General features: G+C 29.2%; 1 protein-coding gene and 2 long non-coding RNA genes across 5 annotated transcripts in view; 1 reads left to right on the forward strand and 2 right to left on the reverse strand.

Moving 5' to 3' along the window:
• LOC107073045 (adenylate cyclase type 6) overlaps positions 1-2,144 on the reverse strand; it is a 38,213-nt gene extending 36,069 nt beyond the window's left edge. For all 3 annotated transcript variants that reach the window (XM_015333445.2, XM_015333447.2, XM_089171576.1), the window contains exon 1: positions 1,065-2,144. The gene's annotated coding sequence lies outside the window, so the exon portion shown is untranslated. The remainder of the gene's footprint in view (positions 1-1,064) is intronic.
• A 417-nt stretch (positions 2,145-2,561) lies between these two features.
• Positions 2,562-4,142, reverse strand: LOC149032842 (uncharacterized). Its single transcript, XR_016176286.1, has 3 exons — positions 3,691-4,142; positions 3,381-3,540; positions 2,562-3,161 (listed from the first exon to the last, which is right to left on the reverse strand). It is a non-coding gene; the product is annotated as an uncharacterized LOC149032842 (long non-coding RNA).
• Positions 4,143-6,032: 1,890 nt separating this feature from the next.
• LOC149032843 (uncharacterized) lies at positions 6,033-7,773 on the forward strand. The gene is made up of 6 exons (XR_016176284.1): positions 6,033-6,071; positions 6,221-6,381; positions 6,519-6,605; positions 6,756-7,343; positions 7,440-7,666; positions 7,760-7,773. It is a non-coding gene; the product is annotated as an uncharacterized LOC149032843 (long non-coding RNA).
• The last annotated feature ends 5,512 nt before the right edge of the window (positions 7,774-13,285 follow it).

Genomic DNA, 13,285 nt, shown 5'->3' on the forward strand with positions numbered 1-13,285 from the left:
TCGATAATACCACCCCATGGTGGTTATACCTCATTTTCTTATTTCATCATTATCGTATTTAAGTTTCAATTTAATCGGTAAATTCTATTACAGGTTGATAATAAAATAGAGAGCTAAAGCACTAGTAGCACTAACATACACCATCAATTAACTTTGACCTAGTCAATTTAATAACAATAGAATATAATTGTTAGCAAATAAATTGTCTAGATATTTATAAAGGAGATAATTGAATAAATCAATTGTTCTTCTTTCTTTTTATCTGTTTTTTTTCCCTATGTATATATGATAGAAATACATACATGTGTACATATCTTAATATATAAATATCTGAGATCTGTTGTATCCGGAAGAAAAATATGTTTCTCTCTTTCATTTTCTATCTTTCTTTCTCGAGAGAGCAAGAAAAGATATTTTTATTCAACTATGAAGGCACGACGTTGGACAGAAGGTATTTTATCAGTGACGATAGAAGAAACTACTAGTGTTACGATATAGTACACACACACATCCTACGATTATCCGTATCGATCGATGTGTGTGGAAATATCTATGGCTGTTACCAGTTGGTTTAAAGATATTTTAAAAGTTGTAACTTATTCGAGACCGTGAATGTACAATCACTATTCATTCATTAAAAGAGAAATTTATTTTTGTAAACAAAGTATAAGAGATTTTTAAGTATTGAAGATTTTAAAAAGACGTTCAACTTTGAATTATTATCAAAATTATTGACTATAAAAATTATTATTGTCGAGTCTATAATTATTAAGAAAACATTTTTATTAAATATAAACTGTTAAACTTGTTGTATCGAAATTGAATAAGCTGTAAGATAAACGAGTACGTAAGATCGATATTTCGTCGAGGTTGAACACGATTCACATTAGAAATATTCTATATACTTGCATTTGTAGAGAATACCATAGAGAATAAATAAAGATTTATACAAAACTAAAGAAAGAAGAAGAAGAAGAAGAAGAAGAAACGTATCTGGTTTCTAACGATTAGTAAAGTAAGTTACCTGTACTTACTAATTGACGATAAAACTCAAGCGTACTTACCCAACAACTCTGACACCGGACTCGATGATCTTGACACGATTTTCATTCTCAAATGTGTTATACGTTGCTTTACTTTTTTTTCTTATTTTTTTTTTTTCGTTTTTTGCTTTTTCAATTATTTCTCTTTCTCTTGATTATTTTTTTTAAATGATTATAAATCTAACACGAGTAATAATATTACCCATATTATTAACTGACCACACAGAACAGTTCAAGTTCCTTCGATGGGAGACAATAAATAATGAAAATTATTACACTTTAAATTGTTATTTATGTTAAACTTCATCACAACGATCTAAATGTTGAATGAATATTTTAAACCGTTTCCACTTGGATCACTAATTAAGGATAGATCGGTTTAACTCGAGGATATTTAGCCTTGATAATCGTTGTTTCAAGGGTCAACAAAGATCAAAGGGAAACGGTGAGACACCGATCGAAGGAAACATCATCAACCATTGATAATTCCAAAAGCATCAGTCTCTATGATATTCTATTTCGATCTTCATAATAGATCTATCAAGAATAAATGCAATATTATTTTTCTTTTCTTTTTTCTTTTACGATTGTAATTTTATTCGATTGATTTATTATTTTTTAAATATGTCATAAATCGATTTACGAATATATTTATATAAATAATTAGATTTAATGATATTGTATTAAATAGATCGATATTATTTATAAACGAGTTCACACTTTCACACTCATGTTCGTACAATTGTCACTGGCAAATAGAATCTTCTTTCTCCCTTTATCTATCTCTATTTCTCACTCTCATCGTCAGATCCGGTCTATCATAGTGATCATGTTCTTTTATGAACCACGTCGTTCTATCACACGATGATCCAACGAGATTTGACGATCATTGCAATCGAGATTTACAATTTGCATTTTTTTTTATTTATATTTTTCTTTCGTTTCTTTTCTTTCTTTTGTACTAGAAAATAATAGAAGGTAAATGATTTATATATATTTATAATAAAAAATATTTGTGTAATGTCGTGTGTGTTAGACCGAGAGAGTGAAAACGCGATGCGTTTGACACGGATGCCGCGCGTCGACTGAGACCCACGATTGACTGTGGCGGTGCCATTTCACGCCGATTTCTATCGCGCCTGTATAGAAACCTCGTGAGAAACTAGTCCAAGAGAGAAAGAGAGAGAGAGAGAGAGAGAGAGAGAGAGAGAGAGAGAGAGAGAAAGAAAGACAAAGAGAATCGAATTTCCTACACGCAGAATCCGTTTTATAATCCTTAAATTATTTAACTGAAGAACAATCTTACAATTTGTTATTATATTATATACATATTCTTCTAATGAAAAGAATAAAATTTTGATCTTTGATCATACAGGAAATAAAAAAAAATTAATTGGTTTATTTGATTAATGTAAAATTCATATATACTTATATATGTATATGCATACACACCATTTTATATCTCAATATTTTCTTTTTATCTTATGTAAAGTGCTGTATGAGTATAAATACGATCAATCAATTATTTATATCTTAGGAGTATTAAAAAGGAAAAAAAGAAAGAAGAAGAGACAAGGAGAAGAAATAATAAAAAAGGGAAGAATTTTATAAAAGGGATTGCATATATCAACTTCGACTTACTACTCTTCGTTGACTTGTAAAATATTTTATTTTGTGAAACAAATGAATCGACTTGATGTGTCAAACGACGAATAAAAAGAAAAAAATAACAGAAATAAAAGAAGAAATAAAAGGATGATAACAAGTTCGGTAAAAGGAAGAATAAGGGAGGGAAAAATATGAAAATAATTCCGAATAAAAAGGGAAAAAAATAAGAAAGGAAGAAGAAAAAAGAAAAAAATATACCTAAAGTACTTTGAAGCATTAGGGTAGTGTCAAATATTAAAGTACACACGGAGCTTTCATTTCTCGTTATAAAGAACCCTTCTTCTTCCCTTCTCGTAATGGGAGAAGGAGTGCAGTCGTCTTCGTGTTGTTATTATCGTCGTTATCATAATATTATTCCTTCGTGGCCCTTAAGATCGTTCTTTTCATCGAAGGGTTGCATTTTAAAAGTCAAACGTTTTTCGACATCACGATTTTATGTCACATCGTACACTTTAATAAGAAAGAATAAGAAAGTATATATATATATATATATAGCACATTACCCGTCAAATCGATCACTTTTGAACCCGACCATCACGTATAAAAATTTTGCATGAAGCTATCATTTGATATAAAACATTTGTTATATATCAGTTGATTATATAACATTATATATCATTTAATATATAACAGGAAGGTGTACATTAAAATATTAATTGAAACAATTACCTGAAATTAACGGGATAACAAAATCCGCTGCAACAAGTATATAGATGACTGATTAAAAAGTTCCAAAGATTCGCCATATTGATGCGCATAAAAAAGGCGCATAAGACTGGCGCGAAAATACTGCATGCGCGAAAATGATGTGCAGTAGATCTTCTTTCCACTTATAATAAAGAAAAATTTCGAATGATTAAAAATACGATATAGGAGCATAAAAATTGTCAAAATATACTTAAAAAATCAAAATTGATACTTACATCCTTTATATATTCTAATAGGAAGATGTAAATCTTACAAAGAATCTTTTAATTACCTGATCTTAACGGTACAATGATACTTCGATGTGTTCTCCATGAATGACGCCATGAAATTAAAGAAAACGGACGAAAGATTGGCTGTGATTGGCTAATTCATTTTTTTGAGTTTTTTGAATATTAAATGACCAATCACAGCTTCCGACATGGATGGAATCTGACCTTCTTCATGACCACGCTGGTCAAACTACATATGATAATCTATTTATTAAATAAATTAAAAATCATTATTATTTTTCTAATAAATGTACACAATACTTATAAATATTCTAAAAATAATGAATAGAATAAAGACAATGTAGACATTAAGAGATCTTTGTCGTTTTGCACAAAAGAACATAATCGTATAGAAGAGAATTGTCGATAGAAAAATGTCTAATATGAAATGTAGCATATGAAAGAATAAATTCCCAATATCTGTATCGATTAAGAATCCTCACAATTGAAATACTTTCACAGATGCATAATTATTTTAAAAATATTCACAATAACGTTTATACACGATTCACACACGAAGATTATACCACATGATTTTCTATGCTATAAGATACTACATTCCCTTTATTCTATTCATTATTTTTAGAATAATTATGAATAACGTGTACATTTTATTTCTAATTGAAAAAAGAAACATAAATTTATAACATATCAAAATTGTTTTCTATTTAATGTATGTTAAAACATATGAAATGTTTAAACCAATGTATATGCATAGAAACAATCTGCAATGTAATTAGAGAATATTAGAATGATAAAATAATTGTTAAAAAATTAATATAAGTGCATTTTGTTATCTAATAACTTATTTCATATGATCTATCTACCTTTCCCTTCAAGATTTACCTTTTATCTGAGACATTATCCTCTGTGAAAATGCTTTTATTTTAATGTTGTTTAGGTTATTTTGCAAATGTTGCCCATGTATGTAACAAAATAAAACATTCCAATTAAACAGAGATTAACATTATAACTCTCTTCATGTTATTACTATTTTTATTAAATACACATGTAACTTGTAATCATTATAAAAATAATGAATACAATAAAAAGAATACATAATGTAAACATTATCTCATTGCACACGAGAAAACAATCATGTAGAAAAGAAACCTTGTCAAAGAAATTTGTAAAACAATTGACAATCTATCGCTTGCCACACGTATAAAAATAAATCTCCATCATAAAGGCGTATTTTTACGTTAAAGAACAAATTATAGGGACTTTTTTACTATTGGCAAGCGATAGATTGTCAATTGTTTTACAAATTTCTTTGACAAGATTTCTTTTCTACATGATTGTTTTCTCGTGAGCAATGAGGTAATGTTTATAGTATGTATTCTTTTTATTGTATTCATTATTTTTATAATGATTACAAGATACATGTGCATTTAATAAAAATAGTAGTTACATGAAGAGAGTTATAATGTGTATCTCTGTTTACTTGGAATGTTTTATTTTGTTACATACATGGGCAACATTTGCAAAATAACCTAAACAACATTAAGATAAAAGTATTTTTATAGAGGATAATGTCTCAGTTAAAAGGTAAATCTTGAAGGGAAAGGTAGATAGATCATATGTAATAAGTTATTAGATAACAAAATGTACTTATATTAATTATTTAACAATTATTTTATCATTCTAATATTCTCTAATTACATTGCAGATTGTTTCTATGCATATACATTGGTTTAAACATTTCATATGTTTTAACATACATTAAATAGAAAACAATTTTGATATGTTATAAATTTATGTTTCTTTTTTCAATTAGAAATAAAATGTACACGTTATTCATAATTATTCTAAAAATAATGAATAGAATAAAGGGAATGTAGTATCTTATAGCATAGAAAATCATGTGGAATAATCTTCGTGTGTGAATCGTGTATAAACGTTATTGTGAATATTTTTAAAATAATTATGCATCTGTGAAAGTATTTCAATTGTGAGGATTCTTAATCGATACAGATATTGGGAATTTATTCTTTCATATGCTACATTTTATATTAGACATTTTTCTATCGACAATTCTCTTCTATACGATTATGTTCTTTTGTGCAAAACGACAAAGATCTCTTAATGTCTACATTGTCTTTATTCTATTCATTATTTTTAGAATATTTATAAGTATTGTGTACATTTATTAGAAAAATAATAATGATTTTTAATTTATTTAATAAATAGATTATCATATGTAATTTGACCAGCGTGGTCATGAGGAAGGTCAGATTCTGTCCGTGTAAGAAGCTGTGATGACCCTTTTCACGTTCAAAAAAACGAATTAGCCAATCACAGCCAAGCTTTCGTCCGAATTCTTCAGTTTCATGGCGTCATTCGTGGAGAACACATCGGAGTGTCATCGTCTCGTTAAGATCAGGTAATTAAAAGATATTTTGTAAGATTTACATCTTCCTATTAGAATATATAAAGGATGTAAGGATCAATTTTGATTTTTTATGTATATTTTGACGATTTTTATGCTCCTATATCGTATTTTTAATCATTCGAAATTTTTCTTTATTATAGGTGGAATGAAGATCTACTGCGCATCATTTTCGCGCATGCAGTATTTTCGCGCCAGTCTTATGCGCCTTTTTTATGCGCATCAATATGGCGAATCTTTGGAACTTTTTAATCAGTCATCTATATACTTGTTGCAGCGGATTTTGTTATCCCGTTAATTTCAGGTAATTGTTTCAATTAATATTTTAATGTACACCTTCCTGTTATATATTAAATGATATATAACGAATGTTATATATCAAATGCATACTACATGCATAATTTTTATACGTGAGTTTTTTCATATTTTCCTTTTTTTTAGCTTTCAGAGCATGGGGAGAGTTGCAACACGAATCACTAACGTTTTAACCTTGCGGCTACTTTTTTTATCTTCTTCATATACGGCGAGGTGTGTATTATTTTTATTAAGTATAAGCATATAAGCATATAGAAATACTACAGAAAGAGTGAGAGAGAAGGAGTGTGTGAGAGAGAGGAAGAATAAGAAAACAATACACTCTACATATAAGCTATTATAATTGTGTATTTATATTTCCAGGTATTTCTCGAGTAGACGACAAAACGTAAACAGCCGATAACATAGGTACAATAGCCGAGCGTTCGACATTCTCAAGATCTCCTCTACCAAGGTTACGTAGTAACGTATCTCGTATTCGCCTTCTATCCTTCAACGAGACAACATAAACGAAAATGAAGTGTATTAAATTATTTAATAGTTTTATTTCTAACGTTATCGTTTTGATTTTAATAGTTTAAAAAGTTTTTCATTGCATTGAATGGTATAATAAGTGGTTTATTTTTTATGTTACTCTTTATTGAGTTTGCTGATACAATTACTGTTTTATTTAGACAACTTTAAAGATTTTTAATTAACATTTTTACTAACATTACATTTTTGGTATACTTTGATACAAAATTTTTATACTTTGTATTTACCATAGAATATTTAATCAAAAATATTCAATGGTTTTAATGTGTGCCCTGCCTTCAGAAATGATTTACAGGAAATATTGTAATATAGTCTTTAGTATGTTTCAGCTTTTCAGACTTTTTATTTAATTTTATTTTATACATCGTCATCCTAAGGGTAGGATACCCATCCTGCAGTCATCAACGAAGACTAAAAGTAAGTATATTTTACTATCAAACATTTCTATGATAATTTCAATTGATTTTTATTACAACAATGATCTTAATTGTTCTTTTTCTTTTTCTGTTTCAGAAAATCATTGCAATCGAGCGCGTAGGCAATGAGGTTCTCGTGTGTTGCATCGTGTTAAAATAAAATATAAAAAAGTCGACAAGTAGATTCAGTGTTGATCGTCGCATGTTAAAGTTTCGTTTGCTCGGTTAAGAAACTCGCAAGTTTCTTTTATTAAGATTAAACGTGTGTTCATCGTCATCCTAAGGGTAGGAGACCCATCGTGCATTCATCAATGAAGAAAAAACGTAAGTCAATTTTTATATAAACATTTTCTCAATAATTATAATAATTTTTATATAACAACGATTTATATTATTTTGTTTTTATTTGTGTTTCAGATCATCGTTGGAATGGTATTCACATTTTATTAATTAAATTCATTTAGAAATTCGTTTAACACTAGATTTGTTCACTATTGTTTTGTTCATTATTTTTTTAAGATTTACAAACATTGTTTAAATGAAAAAGTGGGTAGAGAAGAGGAATTAATATTTATGTATATTTCATTACAGCAATTAAAATTACCATAAAATTTAAAAAAATATTCTACTGTAAAGTTAATTAAATTTACTTTTTTCTTAAATTACAATTAATTTAAAATATTTCTATCTTATATATATGTAACAAAAAAGTTTGAAATGAATTGAATTTGTTCAGTCTATAAATCTAGTGTTAATTGAATTAATTGCATTTATTATTATATATGTTTTATAGTCATTATTTGTGCATTGTCATCATTATCCTAAGGATAGGAGACCCATTGTGTATTCATCAATAAAGATTTAAAGTGAGTATATTTTTGTATTAAAAAAATCCTTAAAAATTTTAATGATTATCTGTAATAGTAATGATATTAATAGTATTGTTTTTTATTTCAGTTTCAGATTGCAATAGTGCGCGAAGCAATATGTGCAGTGTTTATGGTGGTATTATCAAACTGCGTGCAATGCAGTCTTTGAATTAGTGCAGTTTAGAATCAGTGATCGGGCGAGTAATAAGTTAAAATCAAACGCGAATTAGAGTCAGTGTTGTTCGTCGTATAATAAAATATCGGTTTCGCGATAAGAAACTCATCTATAGTTTCTTATTTTCGTTCATACCGCGTTATTAGATTCACGCGAGGTGTGCATTACCATGATGCCATTGAGCTTCGTCCCATAGGAGTGCATTGTAAGTATTCACTTTTATTTACATTTTATTCTATATGATTTTGGATAATATTCTAGATAACTTATCGTATTGTTTTATTTTATTTTACAGATATAACCATGGATTCTCTTGCTTTCAAAGATGTTGGATGAATTCTTCGATGGATCTTCGATGGATCTTCTTCAATGGCAAATCGAGTATCGTCTTCCATGGTCAGACTACAATACTTGCTGCGAAGTAGGAGTGTTTTGGAGCCATCGCAGAACTTCTTAAACCGTGAGTTTTTATTTAAAGTCCCTCCAGTGCTCAATCATGCCGAGGATGAAAGGTCCAAATCGGCACGAGTTACTGGTTGTAATTATTTAAATAAATTATTGACGAGCACATGAGTAATTCCTTTTTAGGAGTTACTCATGAAAATTGTATATTTTATTGTATGTTTTATTATTAGTTCAGGATAGGTTTTCTTGTCTCATCGGTTAAATTCATTTAATTCATAATGCAATTAATAAATGCACTCTCTTTTTTATAACGTTTATAAAAGCATGTAATAAATGTCTTACATGCATTGCTACGTACATAGTTTATCTAATCGAAATTAATTTTGATATATCAATACTTTGATATTTTAAATAAATGAGCAAGAAGACAAACTTATTCGCGACGGATAGACTTTGGCAGTTAAGTGGTGGCTCAAAGCCCAGTTCTTTCATTAGAACAGCCAACTTAATGAAAGGAGTCGTCCGAGGTTTGCAAAAAATATCCATCATTATTGTAGAGTCTTTTAATACAACCTTTACCTCGAAGCTATAATTGTTTCATATGGGGTAACTTTTTTTTTTCATTCGCTTGTTTAAGTCATTATTCACCAAATGACTTGTAGAGTCCTTAGTCGCTTAGATGAATTTTTATACAAATGTATTTATGTGTTTATGTCTTAATCATATTTTTTAGATCAGGATTTTCAGCTTCTAATATACTAATCTCCCGTTTCTCCCCCCATACTTTCTGCGTTCTCATCTATGTGTGTGCCCAGGTGTTACACGTATGGGTGAGAAACAGTTAGCGTGGGTTTAGTTTTAGTTTTTTCCCCTATTGGCGGCTGTTATTGTGCTAGTGATTGCACGATGTACTTTACACCTGTGTGTGCGTATTAGGTAGTGTGTATTGTACATCGTTTCGCGATATTTTTTATTCATTTAATACATTATTAAATACTCAAAGCACTACTTCCTCATATCACGTTTTTGTGTATTCTTATATTTATATTAAATATTTCTAATTTGTTTGATAATCTCGTTTGCATAGTAGAGTTACTGCATTTATTTGTGGAAACTTTGATATACTTGTATATAACTAGTATGCATATATATGCTAGTGTATACTTGTATTTTTACTTTAGTTTTTTATGCAATAATCATTAGCCTTGGCAGTCGATTACAGCAAAATACGTACGTATACCCATTAGCATATAAGTTTAGAAAACGTGGTTGAACTAGGGTGTCGGAGGTGCCCCGGGGCATGCTCTCTAGTTTAGGCTTTTGCACCCTGGTGGTATGTGTGAGAACCGTGGAGTGAGTGGGTGGGTATGTATGGTTTTTCTTAAAATGGGTAAAAATATGGGTAATAGGCAGGCAGGTAGCATACTTCTTTGAATGAATGTGAAAACTTTAATTTTAAGTAGGTAGGATCCAGGAAAGGCATTAGACTTCTTGCTTCCACTCCGGAGTGGAAATTCCGCCTCCTGGTTTATACAGAATTGTTACAAAATTTGATCATCTCATTCTATTTTATGTTTGATTTGTTAATTTATTTTGTAACTATTCTGTGATCTTTATTATGTATCATGATTCAAAGGTATTTGCAACCATTTGAAAAATTTATTTCTACTTCGATTTTATTTCGAACGAAATAGAGTCGAATCAAATTCGCAAATTCTTTGATGCATTTGATACTTAGTTTTAAGTATTTCAGGATTAGCACTACGCACTATCGCGATTTCGTCTTACAGCTATAATTATTTGATATAATTAAATATAACAAAGTATTGCAAGATAATGCATTACATTTATTGCATTTTCTATTTCAATTCGATCTTATTACTCGATGTTAAAAGTGCGAAGTGTTATTAGGTCATCGAGGGAAATTATTATCTGCTTGGACATTCGATTAAATGTTCTCGTGTATGGTCAATGAACTCCAAGTTCATTGATGGTCCACGAGCTAGAAAAGTGTACGCGAAATGTAAATTAATTTCTTAATATAATTGAGAATTATAGTATGAAAGATCTTATCTTGCTCGCACGTAGGAAATGTCCAAATGCAGTTTTCATGGAATGAAGAAAGAAGAGGCTTAATGCCGAAGAGGCCCCCACTTAATTGTGGCTCAAGAGGGCAACTACAGGCTATTGAGTTATTTTCAAAGGTTCAACAGCAAGTTCGAACCTTTAGAGAATGGCTCTCTAGTCATATTTCATATTTTATTGTTTTACTTTTTTGCTCGTCATTAATTTCTAGTTGTAATTGGAGATGATGGACCATTCCATCTCCTTGGGACACCAAATGCGTGTCTATATCGTCAAAAAGATGCATATGTGTTTAGTTAGTTCGAGTCAAAATATTTAAATTCCATTTATATTACATTTTTAAACCTAATTATCATCTTTTGAATATTAAAGTAATTTCTCTTGTTTTTGTCTTTAAGATTTTTCACTTTGATCGCAATTGAATTATTAAATTTGTAATTTTTTCTTTTCTATATAGAAACATATTTATTTTTTTGCTAACTAAATATTTCTACTTTTTCTTTTTTATTTTTTTTTTATTTCTCGTAAATGTAAAATCATGCGTTTAAATTCAATTTTATTGTAACTTCAAATAGAAATTTGATAAAAATAAATAGAGAATTCAATTTGAAAAGTGCATCTGCGAATTGGACGATTCATATGTCAGGCTATTGCATCTCACTTGATTCTATAATTAATATAGTTTTCTTTTTGTTACAGGTGATCATCGTTGGATTTAACAACAAACCTTTGGGATCTTTTTCTATTTGAATTCCTGAAATTGTTTCACTTTTTAATATATGTATAATGGCATTTCTGAAGGCACACACAGATTTTTTCACTAAATTTTAAATATATATATATATATATATTTAAAAATCCATAATAAATATAACATTGAATACTTGCACAGGTTTAAAAAAGATTTTGAATATGTTTATTTATAAGATGTTTTATTTATTAATCTATCTGTTTCAGATTTAAGACTTTAAATGGTTTTGGTATAACGCTATGCAACTGTTAAGTTCCAGCAATGCTGTTTGTTTTTACAAATCGGTCTTCTTGATCATTGGTAGGTTTATTGTAGTTATCAATTGGCGAAAACGGCACCGTTCTTGTTGCAGAGGATTTTTATTTGTAAGATATTCTTATATAGAAAAATTTGTATTTTATTTTATCATCTAGTTATTTTTTTCCCTTTTCCTCTCTGATGAAAATTTATTAGATGAGAAATAGAGACGAATAAAGACGAGTTTCATACATCAATGTTTAATATCGAGTAGTTTTCCTTTCGATCTGCTGAGTACTACGCGTAAACACACATTCTAAATATAATACCTAAACGTGGTCCCAAAGAAGTCCACTTTGCTTTACCGGATCGTATTAACCTACTTCTTATCGATTCTCACACTGGGGTTTCTTCCTTTTTCCCCTACACATACATATTCGTACAATATAGTCAAGAAGAACATAGGCTTCTAAACGAAGAATCATACCCAATGGACATTAATCTACTTTCTTCTATTTTTCTTCCCCTTTATTTTCTTTTTTTTCTTTTTTCTTCTCCCCGTCATTTTATTTCATCGTCTACACCATAACGTTAAATTACTATTTGTTTTGAACGTCAACACCTTTCTTTTTTCTCGTCACCAGGAATAAATAAACGAATTTTTTCCTACGAATTGTTATATTGAGATTTTTAATTTTATTTTATATAAAATTTTGCACAGATGGCATAGATTGTTATTCTTTCGTACAATTATTAATTCCAGACAATCGAGAAAAGATATGAAAATGAGTCGCATGAGAATCATATTATCTTTCTCGTTCTTCTACGAAATCGTTTTAACGTTCTTTGTTTAAGTACAGCGGTGGGAAAAACATATCAACGTTAATCACCATGCTCATCTCTCTCCCTCTTTCTTTTTCTCTCGTTCTATTCTTAAAGTTAAGTTCTTGATAGCGATACTATACTTTCGTCCAGGAAGTTGTCCACGAAAAATATTTACCATCCCATTTTCTTTTATACTTTCTTTGACCTCAAGATAATATCCTGATTTAGATAAAAAATATTCTTTTCTTTATTATATTACAACTCGTGCAAATAATTATTGTTTTAATAACAAAAAAAGAAGAAATTATTTTAATGATGCATTCGAAGTTTGATTTTTTATTATAAAAACATAAATGAATATATATATATATATATATATGTACGTGTAATTGTAATTGTAGGTAGAGATGCATGATCGAAAATCGTGAAATACTTGTATCATAATATCGAAAATAATTTCGTGTGTTGGTGTATGGTAATGCTACAAGTAGTAAAGGATGTTTCGTTTATGTGTGTTGATCAGAGATGGTATGTAAATGCGCATGCGTGAAAGCTGTCAGGAACGACGGTACATTCTCGAATCTCGACGGGTACTT

Source organism: Polistes dominula, unplaced genomic scaffold (genome assembly GCF_049000335.1).
Source record: "Polistes dominula isolate Pdom_NZ unplaced genomic scaffold, Pdom_raw_medaka contig_26, whole genome shotgun sequence".
In the NCBI taxonomy this organism is placed as follows: domain Eukaryota; kingdom Metazoa; phylum Arthropoda; class Insecta; order Hymenoptera; family Vespidae; genus Polistes; species Polistes dominula.